Source organism: Urocitellus parryii, chromosome 10 (assembly GCF_045843805.1).
Source record: "Urocitellus parryii isolate mUroPar1 chromosome 10, mUroPar1.hap1, whole genome shotgun sequence".
Taxonomy (NCBI): Eukaryota; Metazoa; Chordata; class Mammalia; order Rodentia; family Sciuridae; genus Urocitellus; species Urocitellus parryii.
In genome coordinates, this window is record NC_135540.1 from 69,521,242 (window position 1) to 69,535,904 (window position 14,663).

General features: G+C 52.1%; 1 long non-coding RNA gene across 1 annotated transcript in view; it reads right to left on the reverse strand.

Moving 5' to 3' along the window:
- Positions 1 to 2,781: 2,781 nt before the first annotated feature.
- Positions 2,782 to 14,663, reverse strand: part of LOC144257319 (uncharacterized) — a 222,216-nt gene continuing 210,334 nt past the window's right edge. Inside the window, exons 5-6 of the long non-coding RNA XR_013344424.1 lie at positions 3,814 to 3,932; positions 2,782 to 2,839 (exon numbers count right to left, since the gene is read on the reverse strand). This is a non-coding gene — a long non-coding RNA (uncharacterized LOC144257319). The remainder of the gene's footprint in view (positions 2,840 to 3,813; positions 3,933 to 14,663) is intronic.

Sequence of the window (14,663 nt, forward strand, 5' to 3'; positions counted from 1 at the left end):
GTGCAGGTACTGCCAGCCAAACACCTGCTCATCACCCTAGTCCGCAAGTGCTCCACGCCCCAAGAGCTACCCTCAACCCGCAGCAAGAGCCTTCTCAGCCCTCTGACTGCCCCCACGTCCATTGGTTGTGCCTATTTCTTCCGCATCTGGTGCAAGGACGTGGACTTTGCACGTGCATGCACACTTTGCACGTGCATGCAGACTTTGCACATGCACGCGGAATTTGCATGCACGCGGAATTTGCATGCACGCGGAATTTGCATGCACGCGGAATTTGCACGCGCGCGACAGTTCCTGGCCCAGGCAGGAGAGCAGACAGAACTCTGACAGCTCAGGGGCGGGGCATCGGCTGAGGGATTCCTGCCATTGCAAGAGCTCCTGGCTGTCAAACTAAGCCCCGCCCACCCTCACCAGAGCAAGGCTAGATACAAACACTAGCTCACACCTTCAAGGGAGGACAAGGTGTCCTTCCCAGCCTCAGCAAGCGAGATCCTGGAGATGCCACCACCACTTGCTCACCTGCTGGTGCACCGCCCATCTAATGACATTGCTTTCCCCTTCAGAGGCCCAGGGAGGCTACCCCCTGCTTCAAGCTTGGAGGTATGGGGGGCGCTTCTATTGGGGCCATGGCACTTGCCGCCTTTTCAGAGAAGAGCACTCCTGAAGAGGCACCGACCTGTCCCTGTACCGGAGGTGCAGGTACTGCCAGCCAAACACCTGCTCATCACCCTAGTCCGCAAGTGCTCCACGCCCCAAGAGCTACCCTCAACCCGCAGCAAGAGCCTTCTCAGCCCTCTGACTGCCCCCACGTCCATTGGTTGTGCCTATTTCTTCCGCATCTGGTGCAAGGACGTGGACTTTGCACGTGCATGCACACTTTGCACGTGCATGCAGACTTTGCACATGCACGCGGAATTTGCATGCACGCGGAATTTGCATGCACGCGGAATTTGCACGTGCGCGGAATTTGCTCGCGCGCGACAGTTCCTGGCCCAGGCAGGAGAGCAGACAGAACTCTGACAGCTCAGGGGCGGGACATGGGCTGAGGGATTCCTGCCATTGCAAGAGCTCCTGGCTGTCAAACTAAGCCCCGCCCACCCTCACCAGAGCAAGGCTAGATACAAACACTAGCTCACACCTTCAGGGGAGGACAAGGTGTCCTTCCCAGCCTCAGCAAGCGAGATCCTGGAGATGCCACCACCACTTGCTCACCTGCTGGTGCACCGCCCATCTAATGACATTGCTTTCCCCTTCAGAGGCCCAGGGAGGCTACCCCCTGCTTCAAGCTTGGAGGTATGGGGGGCGCTTCTATTGGGGCCATGGCACTTGCCGCCTTTTCAGAGAAGAGCACTCCTGAAGAGGCACCGACCTGTCCCTGTACCGGAGGTGCAGGTACTGCCAGCCAAACACCTGCTCATCACCCTAGTCCGCAAGTGCTCCACGCCCCAAGAGCTACCCTCAACCCGCAGCAAGAGCCTTCTCAGCCCTCTGACTGCCCCCACGTCCATTGGTTGTGCCTATTTCTTCCGCATCTGGTGCAAGGACGTGGACTTTGCACGTGCATGCACACTTTGCACGTGCATGCAGACTTTGCACATGCACGCGGAATTTGCATGCACGCGGAATTTGCATGCACGCGGAATTTGCACGTGCGCGGAATTTGCTCGCGCGCGACAGTTCCTGGCCCAGGCAGGAGAGCAGACAGAACTCTGACAGCTCAGGGGCGGGACATGGGCTGAGGGATTCCTGCCATTGCAAGAGCTCCTGGCTGTCAAACTAAGCCCCGCCCACCCTCACCAGAGCAAGGCTAGATACAAACACTAGCTCACACCTTCAGGGGAGGACAAGGTGTCCTTCCCAGCCTCAGCAAGCGAGATCCTGGAGATGCCACCACCACTTGCTCACCTGCTGGTGCACCGCCCATCTAATGACATTGCTTTCCCCTTCAGAGGCCCAGGGAGGCTACCCCCTGCTTCAAGCTTGGAGGTATGGGGGGCGCTTCTATTGGGGCCATGGCACTTGCCGCCTTTTCAGAGAAGAGCACTCCTGAAGAGGCACCGACCTGTCCCTGTACCGGAGGTGCAGGTACTGCCAGCCAAACACCTGCTCATCACCCTAGTCCGCAAGTGCTCCACGCCCCAAGAGCTACCCTCAACCCGCAGCAAGAGCCTTCTCAGCCCTCTGACTGCCCCCACGTCCATTGGTTGTGCCTATTTCTTCCGCATCTGGTGCAAGGACGTGGACTTTGCACGTGCATGCACACTTTGCACGTGCATGCAGACTTTGCACATGCACGCGGAATTTGCATGCACGCGGAATTTGCATGCACGCGGAATTTGCACGTGCGCGGAATTTGCTCGCGCGCGACAGTTCCTGGCCCAGGCAGGAGAGCAGACAGAACTCTGACAGCTCAGGGGCGGGGCATGGGCTGAGGGATTCCTGCCATTGCAAGAGCTCCTGGCTGTCAAACTAAGCCCCGCCCACCCTCAAGTGCTCCACGCCCCAAGAGCTACCCTCAACCCGCAGCAAGAGCCTTCTCAGCCCTCTGACTGCCCCCACGTCCATTGGAGTTCAGCCCATCAGCACGTGCCTATTTCTTCCGCATCTGGTGCAAGGACTTTGCACGTGCATGCAGACTTTGCACGTGCATGCAGACTTTGCACATGCACGCGGAATTTGCATGCACGCGGAATTTGCATGCACGCGGAATTTGCACGCGCGCGACCGTTCCTGGCGCAAGCCTGCCTCTCGTCCAGTATTAACGGTTTTCCTCACATTCTGCTCTCATTCCTTCCTCAGCTCGTCCTGGCAACAGGTCTGACAGCCGTTTAGCCTGAAGCTGCGTGAGCAACGGAAGAAGGCCTTCTTGAGATCAAGGCTACAATTACCCACTAGCGCCTTCGCTGAGACTGCCGTGGAGTCTTCTCACAGCAAGTATTGTCGCTCACCGCTGCCCCCTGGCGCTGAGGGGCAGAGACATGCCAGAAGGGTCCCACCAGGAGCCTGGTCATGGGCTGTGCCGACGACGACATCCCTATACTCGTTGGCTACTAAGGGCTTCCTGGGCTGGTGGCAGCACTCGCAGGTCATCTTGCCGCCATCCTGCAACTGCTCCTCAGCGGTTGCGCAATGTGCCTGCTAGGTGCTTTTCCAGGGTCCTGCGGACCCTGCGATCTTTTCTGGGAGACTTGGCTATTGCCTCCTCCCTCCGCATGCCAGGTCTCCTGAGGAGGAGGCTGCTGTCAACTGCAGCTTTCATGAATTCCTGCATCCCAGGCTGCAGACTCAGACAGCCGCCTTGTAGGGTGCAGGGGCAGGAAGTGGCTCCTTGCCAGCTTCCAGCAGCCCAAGAACCTTGCCCAGGGAGGACTGTGATCACAGCCCCTGGAGACAGTGGCCAAGTGGTGGCTGAGCAAGCAGAGCACCCTGTAGACAGAGACCATCAGAGGGGGCGCCCTCAGGTCACTGGAAGAGCATCTGCTTTTAGGCCCCTGGGGACCCATAGCTGTGTGGCTGCCTTTGTGCCCAGGCCTGGGCCTCTGTGGAGTAACCGCTGCACCCAGAGCTCCCGAGACAGAGCTGAGAGCTCCCGGGCCATCTGCATGAGCTCCTGCCCCAAAAGAAACCCCATCAGCAGCTCCTACAGCTCCACGCAAGGTCTCCAAGCCCTGAAGAGGAGGGCTCCAGACCCATCCAACGGGGAGCCGCCCCTGGGATGTTCTTCATCCCCAGGGATTCCCCCAAAGAAGGCCCAGGGTGAGAAGGTGGCAGAAGGCAGGGCGGGACACCCATTTCCCAAGAAGAAGTCCTCACCCACGGGAGACACCAGTAGGCCACGGAAACGCAAGTTTCCTCTCCTGCAATGCCGCCGAGGGGAGCCTCTGAAGCTGCCACCACCTCTGTTACTGGCCTGTGCAGTGACGGCTGAGGACCTAGACAGGGAGAAGAAGAAAGCTCTGCAGCGCATCAACGGCCTTCTGATGGGTGAGACCCAGGCCATTGGGAACAGCTGTGCCATGGCCCCACAAGCCCATGGGGGGGTCCCCTCTCCACCGGGAGGGGCCAGGCCTCTGGCATCAGTGGGCCTCAGCCAGACCTTTCCCCATCCCCCCAGCAGCACAACCATGGTGGCCCACACCCCAGTGTGGGTCAGCTCTGCTGTCTCTTCCCAGAGCCATCCTCCCATCACCAATCTCACAGGACCGCTCTCCCCCAGCCTGCCAATTGCTGCTTTGGCCCTTCCTCCCAGGCCCTCTCTCAGCACATTGGCAGGCTTGGCTGCACAGCCAGTGGCCCCCTTTGGGGTCACACCCTTCAACGCCACTCTGCCTCCACAGCCCCCACATCTGGGGCCTCCCTCCACCTTGGGTAGGAGCTTCCGGCGCTCTCACCAGGGCCCAAAGCCCTACTGTACTCACAGGCCCTCACCTGCAGCAAGCTCCAGCTCTCCAGCTCCAAGGGTGCGAGGACACATTCTGCAGGGGAAGCAGCCTCTCACCCCTGGAGCCACCGTCCCACCCAGTTCTGGGGTTCCTGGTGGGATGAAGCCTGGAGCCCCTAGCTTTGTCAGCTGTCGTCAGCATGGACACGTAGGAGCTCCAGGTCCAGGGGCAGCTCCGATGCCACCCTTGACTGTGGGCCCAACAACCGTGGGCAGCCTAAACTACTCAGCCCTTGGGTCTGACCAGCATAGAAACTCCACTGTGGGTCCTCGTGGCAGCACCCAGACACATTCAGTGACCTCAAAGGCAGATGGGAGGAGAGACTTGTCCTTGGGTCGGACATCACGCAAGCAAATATCAGGCTCAGAAAGTAGAGAAACCCCCAAAACTAGAGAGCACCGTGGGGCAAGTTTGGGAAATGACACCTCCAGTGCCCCTAGCCAGAGCACCACCATGGCACCCAGAAAACACCCAAAAGAGGGTAAAAAAGGGCAAGGAAAGAGTGGAGTTCCTACCCCGAGTGCCAATCCTCAAAGCCTGCCCATCCAGAAACACCAAAGCTCACCTCAAAGGACAAGTACTACGAAGGGTATCTCTAGTTGCCCTGCAGTCCCTGGGACATCAAGGAGATCAGAGAGCCCAGACTTGCTTTCTGACCTCATGTCAGCCTTTGGGGCCTGGTGTAGCTCCTCCCAAAGAGGAGAAACCCCAAGCACCAGGCAGCAACATGGGGCACAGTTACAACAGAACACCTCCAGTGCCCCTAGCCAGAGCACCACCATGGCACCCAGAACATATACAAAAAAGGGTAAAAAAGGGCAAGGAAAGAGTGGAGTTCCTACCCCGAGTGCCATTCCTCAAAGCCTGCCCACCCAGAAACATCAAAGCTTACCTCAGGGGACAAGCACTCCCACTGAAAAGGGTACCTATAGTTTGTCTTCAGTCCCTGGGACATCAAGGAGATCAGAGAGCCCAGACTTGCTTTCTGACCTCATGTCAGCCTTTGGGGCCTGGTGTAGCTCCTCCCAAAGAGGAGAAACCCCAAGCACCAGGCAGCAACATGGGGCACAGTTACAACAGAACACCTCCAGTGCCCCTAGCCAGAGCACCACCATGGCACCCAGAACATATACAAAAAAGGGTAAAAAAGGGCAAGGAAAGAGTGGAGTTCCTACCCCGAGTGCCATTCCTCAAAGCCTGCCCACCCAGAAACATCAAAGCTTACCTCAGGGGACAAGCACTCCCACTGAAAAGGGTACCTATAGTTTGTCTTCAGTCCCTGGGACATCAAGGAGATCAGAGAGCCCAGACTTGCTTTCTGACCTCATGTCAGCCTTTGGGGCCTGGTGTAGCTCCTCCCAAAGAGGAGAAACCCCAAGCACCAGGCAGCAACATGGGGCAAGTTTCGAACAGAACCTCTCCAGTGCCCCTAGCCAGAGCACCACCATGGCACCCAGAGGGCACACAAAAGAGGGTAAAAAAGAGCAAGGAAAGAGTGGAGTTCCTACCCCGAGTGCCATCCCTCAAAGCCTGCCCACCCAGAAATACCTAAGCTCACCTCAGGGGACAAGTACTACCACTGAAAAGGGCATCTCTAGTCTCCCTATGGCCCCTGTGACATCAAGGAGATCAGAGAGCCCAGACTTGCTCCCTGAAATGATGTCAACCTTTGGGGCCTGGTGTAGCTCCTCCCAAAGAGGAGAATCCCCAAGCAACAGGCAGCAACATGGGGCAAGGTTGGAACGGAAAACCTCCAGTGCCCCTAGCCAGAGTACCACCATGGCACCCAGGAAAAACACAAAAGAGGTTAAAAAGGGGCAAGGAAACAGTAGAACTTCTACCCTGAGTGCCATCCCTCAAAGCCTGCTCACCCAGAAACACCAAAACTCACCTCAGGAGACAAGCACTACAAAGGGTATCTCTAGTTTCTCTTTGGTCCAAATGACATCAGGAGGATCAGGGAGCCAAGACTTGCTCCCTGAACTCATTACAGCTTTTGGGGCCTTGTGTATCTCCTCCCAAAGAGGAGGTACCCCAAGCAACAGGCAGCAACATGGGGCACAGTTGGTACAGAACACCTCCAGTGCCCCTAGCCACAGTACCACCGTGGCACTGAGGAAACACACAGAAAAGGGAACAAAGGGGCAAGGAAACACTCATGTTCCTACCCTGACTGCCATTCCTCAAAGCCTGCCCACCCAGAAACACCTAGGCCCACCTTGCGGGACAAGCAGGACAGCCAGTAAAGATACCTCTAGTTACCCTTTGGTCCCAATGACATCGAGAGGATCTGGGAGCCATGACATGCTCCCTGAACTCATTGTAGCTTTTGAGGCCTTGTGTATCTCCTCCAAAAGAGGAGGTACCCCAAGCAACCGGCAGCAACATGGGGCACAGTTACAACAGAACACCTCCAGTGCCCCTAGCCAGAGCACCACCATGGGGACCAAGGGACAGAATGCAAGGCACACCCCAGGGAAAGCAACCTCTGGTGTGGCCACAGTTACTGCCATCCCCCAAAGCCTGCCCACACAGAAAGGCTTAAGCTCTCCTGGGGGAACCAGCACCACATCCTCAAAACCAACCTCTACTTTGATGTCCACCCATACTCCATCTGTGAGCCCTGGGAGCCCAGACTGGCTCCCAGATCTGATCTCTGCTTTTGGAGCCATGGTCATCAGCCCACGTGGAGAAACAAGAAGCGTGAGAAAGCGCTAAGAATGCACTTGGGCTTTAACACCTTCAGCCCCCCTACCCAGGATAGGACTGACACTGCCTAGATCCCAACAGTCCTCCGCTGCCCTCAGCTGCGCCTCAGCTGGCCCTGCCTCCACTCCATGGGGCCACTGGGCATCCTATCACCTCCACCATAGGATGGTGAGTCTGGCATGCTGTAGCCCTTGAAGACCTGTGAGGGCATTCAATTTGGCCAGGGCATCCACCCCAGTGAAGCTCCATGTGTCACTCAGCAGGAGTGAGACTTTTAATATCACCATCTTGAAACTTTTTACGAGATAATAGTTTTAAAACTTGTAAGGATAATACAATATAAAACTAATAAGAGTAAAAGATTTAATTTTATAATAGTTATAAGTTAAGGAATATAATTTTTATAATTTGAAACATTTACTTATTTACTATTTTATAATAGTTATAAATTAAGGAATATAATTTTTATAATTTGAAACATTTACTTATTTATATATAGTGTTTTTGTTTACTTTAGGAATAGAGTAATCTTTATAACAAAAGCCTATCTTCTGAATTTAATTTTAAATAAACTTGAATAATTGTCTTAACTTGGAATGATATGAAAGAATTTTAACTTAGGTATGGTGACCACTTGTTCAATCTTAGGCAAGATGTTTTGATTTTGAAACTAATCGTAATTTTTTACTTGAATATTATTTTATGAAAAATTATACAGTATTTTTAAATTAATATTAACTAGTGAACGTAATTTATCATTATATATGAAACATGAAACAGACAAGGTAAGAGAGCCTTTAATTCCCTCTTAAGGGAAAGAGGTAAAACATTTTTAAACTTTAAATAAGTTAGGCTCTCTTTGTTGTCTTCTCAGGAGAACATAAAATTTTATAACATTTCTCGGTAGTCATCATGAACCATAGAGTGAAGCTGCTTGAAGAGGTATCCCATCGGCTTATAGGAGGGTGCAGTTGGCTGAGTGAGCAGGCCAGTGGTGATACCCTGTCTTTCATCCATAATGAGGTGGAAAGGGTGTTTAGGGTTATGAAGAGAGAGAGAGTGTAAGAATATGTAAGAGCATTCCTGAGCTTTTGAAAGGAATTGGCTACTAGCTTAGGGGAGGTGAGGGTCCAATGAGGGGTCTCCTTAGTGGCCTTGTATAAGGGGTTGGTAAGAAGTGCAAAGTGGGGAACCCAATGCCTGAAAAAGTCTGCCAGACCCAGGAAAGAGAGGATGTATTCCACTGTTTTGGGTGGTTGTAGGTCATGGAGAGCTTGAATTCTGTCTGATGTGAGGCTTTTAGAGGTTGAAGTGAGAAGTGCACCTAAATAGTTAACTGAAGAGGTAGTAAGCTGGGCTTTGGCTGGAGAGGCCCAAGAGTCCAGGGACCCCAGGAAATTGAGGAGCTGAGCAGTGTGAGTTCACAAGCCTTGAATGATGAACCGCATAGAAGGTCATTCACATATTGTAAGATTGTAAGAGTGTGCTGCCCCCTAAGTCACAAGCAGTTAGATCCCATGCCAAGCCTTGCCCAAAGAGATAGGGACTATCCCTGAAGCCTTGGGGTAGGACTGTCCATGTCAGCTGATGATACCTTCCCATGTGAAGGCAAAGAGCTAATAAGAGTCAGGATGGAGGGACACTATAAAGAAGGCATCTTTAAGATCCAGGCCATAAAGTGAGTGCTCAAAGGGGGGACATGAGAAAGAAGAGTGTCAGGGTTGGGAACCACCAGGTGGATGGGAATAACTGTCTCATTCATTAGGCGAAGATTCTGGACTAAGTGATAGGCTCCTGAGGGTTTGCATCCTGGCAATATGGGAGTGTTGCAGGGGGAGTCAGTAGGAAAGCGGGGTCCCTGGGCAAGTAAGCAGTCTATAATGGGTTTAAATTGCTCCCTATAGGTTTTGGAGATGGGAAAATGGGGACATAAAGGAAGTTTAGTTTGCAGTTTCAGCTAAATATGTACTGGCTTGTGGTGGGAGGCTATGACCGGCTTGAAGATGTCCCAGTCCTGGAGATCGACTAGATCAGGGGACGATGGCACAGTAGATACTGTCTGGTTATTAGAGAGGTAAAGATTAGAGGCAGAAGAAGGACATGGGTGGTAGTATTCTCTGGATGTATTTTGGACCGTGGCTCTTAGTAATTTGAGAACACCTCTGCCTAGGAGAGGAATCGGACAGGATGGAATGACTAGAAAAGAGTTTGTGAATGGGTGTCCCTTCAGGGCACAGATCAGCTGAGCAGTTCAGTTTGGGGAGGAGGGTTTGCCTTCAATCTCCATAACTGAGTCCTTGGAAGAAAACACAGGCCCAGAGTGGGCAGGCACGAACGAATAGGTAGCCCCTGTGTCCACAAGGATGGTTGTGGACTTAACCACTACCTGAACTGTTATCCTGGGCTCCACCTAGCTGGTCATACTCCGATGTAGAGGCAACAAGGAAGGGCCAACCATGGGGCAGTCAGTCTTCAAATGTTCTGTGTGCTTACAGATAGGGCATGGCCTGGAAGGAGGGTGTGGCTTTGGGCATTGGTGATTTCAGTGACCTTTGCATCCACATTTGAAGCAAGTACATGGTGTAGAGGAATGATGGAACCTCCATGGAGCTCTTGCTTGAGTTGTAGGCCTCAGGGCTCTGGTAAGGCCTGGGTTTGAAGTGTTACCTTTTCCTGTAATTGAGCCTACCTAGCTAGTTCAGCTGACTCCTCCTGGACATTATAAACTTTAAAGGCCATTTTCACCAGATATTGGATAGGGTTCTGAGGGCCCTCCTCAGCTTGTTTGAGCTTTTTTCTGATATCATAGGTTGACTGAGTCTGCTAGATGTGGGCTCACTCATGGGGGTAAGGATGGAGGACAGAACAACTGAGATGTCATGCCAGATAAGATCATAAGTCTGAGAGAGGTATTGGCATTTTGAAATATAAGTAGAAATGTCAGCAGAGAAGGACCCAAGATGCTCTTCAATCTGGGAAAGATCTTGAAGTGAGAATGGGACATGTACTTGGACAATCCCTTCAGCATGAGCCACTTCCCTGAAGGGACAAAGGAACTTTGGGTTATCTGGTAAGAGGGTCTGGTGGGAGTGGGTGTGGACACTGACAGGAGAAAAGAGGGGTGAGTGGGTGGAGGTAATCATGGATTCAGGAGAGGAGGAAGGAGGGGGGTGAGAGAGATGGAGGGGGAGGGGAAAGGTTGTGTCAGTAGAAGAGGTGGGCAGAGGAGCCTTGGCTGCAGGAGAAGAGGGAGTTGTATGGAGCGAGGGAGGAGGAGCTGTGGTGGCAGGAGGAGGGGTGGGAGGGGTAAGAGGGGTGGCAGGAGCAGATTGGTGTGTATTGGGAGGGGGAAGACAGGTAAGGTAGGGCTGAGAGCAGCTCGGGTGGTTCTGAGGATGTGGAAAGAGAGGTTGAAGAACAATGGGAAGGAGTTTGGGATTTTCCTAGCAAGGAAGACTGGATCAGGAGAACAGATAGAACAGAGAGGAGGACAGAGCAGAGAGTAGAGGGAAGGGGACAGGATCATATCTCAAAAAGCCTGAATGTTTTTGCCCACTTTCCTGTCCAGCAACAAAAATTGTCCAATTCAGTCAGGGTTTCAAATCAAAGTTCCTTCTGGCGGCCATTGTGACTCATTGTTTAAGTCTGGTTCTTTTTCTAACATTCTCTCTCTGGGTTCATGTTCTGCCTTAAACCCCTTCAATCTTTCAGCTGAATTCTCTCAGATTCCATTGATATTTTTAAAAGATTAATGTTTTGCATAGTTTGTCTGGCAAGTTCAAATATTTGGCATCAGTGCCAAGAAAGTTATAGAATGTAGGACGTGTCAGGTTTCCTTGTATTGTGAAATTTCTTGTATTTGTGCTAAATTTGCCCTGCCGCTGAGATGGATGTGTCTCTGCTATTTATTTCTTTATTTATATATTTTTAATCTAGGATGGAACACAGAGGAGCTTAAGCACTGAGCTAGCCACTTTTTTTTCATTTTCATTTTGAGAGAGGCTATCACTAATTTGAATAGGGCATCACTATGTTACAGAGGCTGGATTTGAAATTTCAATCCTCCTACCTCAGCCTCCCATCTTCTGGGATTAAAGGCAGGCACTGCCATGCCCAGTTGTGTCTCACATTTGTTTTGGATCCATTCTTATCATCTGCCTTCTCCTGGTGCAGTCAGCTAAGGATGGTTTGGTGTGTGGTGTTGAGTTTCACTCCAGATGCACTCCATTGCCTCTATTCCTTGTTGCATCTCTAGCTGTGACTAGTGAGGACTGACCCTGGGCATTGAGTTCCACAGTGTGAAGGAGTGGAGTTCTCTGTTTGTCAAGAGAGTGGGGAGCCTCTGGTGTTCCTGTGGTGTGATGTAGACAGAAGGGTCTGTGGGTCATGCCTCTCTACTTCCTCCTGCAGTTGGTAGGGAAGTGCCTACCACTAGAAGAGGTTTTCTTGAGCACTGAAGGACATTGGTTTTGTCCCTTCAAAAATCTCATTTTGGAACAGATATGTGTATGCAATTATCCAGACAGCTCTTCTGAGGAATTGGAATGCTTATGACAGAAAAAAGATGTGACTCGGGTGCCAATTCTGTGTCCAAAAGAGACTGAAAATGAAAGAGCTGCCAAAAATAGTGGGCCCAATTTGAGGGCCATATTGTTTTGAATATTGGCAATGGACTTCACCTAAATGCCCAAGACTGGTAGAAAATTGAATGGAAAGGGGCTCTGCTTTTTTCTTGGTTATTTTAGCATGGGGGCTTTTCAATCTTGTTTACCTTTTTAAAGAAACAATGATTTCATTGGTCCTTAGTGTTGTTATGTTTGTTGTCAAGTTCATTAATGTTGGCTCCGATTTTATTTCCTTCCTTCCTTCAGTGTTTGCTCCTCCACCATAGCCTGGCTTTTACACCATTTCCCATTTACACAGTGCACGCTGTCGGCTTCCTCAGTAGAGGGCGCTGAAGTGACACCGCAGGAAGCAGAGGCCTCTTGTGGTTAAGCTACTGCACCATTGCTCTGTGATGCTGGTATGAGTCCATGTGAGGACAGCGTGGATCAGGTGAGGAGATCCTCAGATCCTGAGGAAGGCTTTGGTCTCCAGGAAAATTTCCCAACACTTTCCAAGCTGATCTTAGGTGATGGTGCCCTCCTAGTGAATGGTCCAACTGTAGTGGGAGGCACCTGGCTCTGAGTTCAGAACTTGGCAGTCCCTGGCTCTACCCATGCCCACCTGAGTGGTAGCACACCAAACACACTGCCCTTACCAGGCACATATTCCCAAGGGTCCCCCATCCCTTTCTGTTCAGAGGATGCTGTGAGAGCCATGGCTGCTGCTCCCTCAGGTAAGGAAGGTCAAGGTGGGCTGGGGAGTGGACAGCCCTGGATGCTCCTACCATGTGGTCACCCATGCCCACCGGCTTGTCCCCTAGAGATGAAGACCTGGCATAAGGCAGAAGCTGCTGTAGAGTATTGAAGCTGCTGCTGACCTTGAGGAAGAAGGTAGGTGCAGGCCGCACATCTGGGAAGGCACAGCCAACTTGGGTGGGGGCCAATGGTTCCTGGAGGGGTGCTCCCTGGTGACAGGAGCTGCCACACTGTAGGCAGGCACACCCAGGATGAGCATCTACCTCTGGAGGCCTGGAGGGGTGACCCATGTGTTTAGGGTTCTGGGGCTGGAGGTATGGGGTACCTGTGGTGTCTTTAAGCTGTGTGCATGGGTGGATGCAGTGTGAAGATCCTCCAGGTTGGGGGCATACCTTGAGGTGTCTGGTTGGGACCCCCTGTTGTGCAGGAACAGTTGTGTGGGTCTCAGTGAGGGGGCCTTAAAGGAGAGACAAGCTCCTGGGGACAGGTAGGCCTGTTTGGGGAGGACCATGCCAAAAAGGGCCCAGTGTTCAGCAAAGAAGAGGTTCAGTTTGGGGACAAAAAGACTCCCTCCTGCACGCACACATTCGCAGTACCCAGAGCCACCACCACCAGGAGACAGAGGCCACTTCTTGGGGGTCTCAGGTCTGTGGACTGCTCCATTGGGAGGCAGCATCCCATCATCTTAACCACCTTACACAGGAGAATGACAAACAGACTTCTGCTGCCCTGCTGCCCATTTACTGTCCCTTGGGCCATGGTGGAGATTAGTCCAGCCTCTGGATTTATAGCTAGTCACCTCTGAGGTCCCTGTAGAGGTAGGGAACATTTATAGTGGTGGGGCTGAGGATGGCATCTGCAGGTCTGGACTGAGTGTGCATGGGTACACACATGGCTGTGTGTGTGTATGTGTGTGTGTGTGGTGTGCATATGTGTGGAGTTTGGGCTGCAGTGTGTGAGCAAGAGAATGTATGTGCATCTGTCTGCAGATGTCCAAGTGCATTTCCTGACATTGCATGTGAATCGGTGTGAACTGTGTTTGTGAGTTTGTTTAGTGTAATGCATGAGTATATATGAATAAATAAGGCTATGATTTGTGTGTGTGTGTGTGTGTGTGTGTGTATGTATGTGTGAGATTTGCCCTTCTCTTGTCACCCCCCACCATTGCTCAGCTTGGCACCCCTTTGCAGCCATGTTTGCATCTTGTGAGCTGTCAGCTCGAGATCTTGCATGGTGTAGACATTTTGGGCCAGTCTGGTCTGTGTGTGTGTGTGTGTGTGTGTGTGTGTGTGTGTGTGTGTTAGGGGTGGCATCATGTGGTAGACGAACTGAGCACCACTGAGGCTCCCCTCCCCGTGCAGATGCAAATTGAGCACTTACTCACATGCTTTCATTGAGAGTACAATCCAGTCTGAGGACAGGTAGATAAATAGTAAGTTCCATGGCAGAAATAAAGGTCAGAAAGACAGGGAAAGGGCTCACCAGAGGTGGTGGTCAGCTTGGCCTCGCTGAGGGGATAATGATTGAGCAGAGCGTTGAAGGAAGGGAGGACATACGCTTGTTCAGGAAGGGTGTTCCTGGCAGAATTATCAACACCTGCAAGATCTTGAGCTGGGAAGACAGAGTAGGAAGGTGGCCAATGAAACCAGAGCAGAGTGAAGGAGAGTGATGATGCGGTCAGAGAAAGAACAGGGTCCACCTTGCAGAGTCTCGTGGCTGCTGAGGTGTTTGGCCCTTACCCTGGGTAAGATGGGAGCTCTGGGGGAGTTTGGACCAGAGGAGGAACATGGAAGTATCAGGGACCAGTAGGAAGGAAGCACGGTCACTAGGGTGTCAGGCCAAAGAGGAAACTTCGGCCTATTCTTTGCAGAATTTTGCCTCTGAGCTGGGAACCCCAGGCTCAGCCTTCACTTTTCAGCATTCAGAGTAAGGCTGGCAGAATCCTTGTTCATTGAATGGGCACAGAACTTCCAAGAAGGACATTTCTGGGTCCCTTGAGTCCTGTAGGATTGACTCAGTTGAGCCTGTGTGTAGGCTCATGGGGGCAGAGCTTCTCATGAATAATGCAGTCCCACCCATATGATGTGTTTTGAGGCTGTTTCAGGACTCTGGCAGCACAGCTCCTGGGAGCTTTGGATAGTGTTGGGTGTCT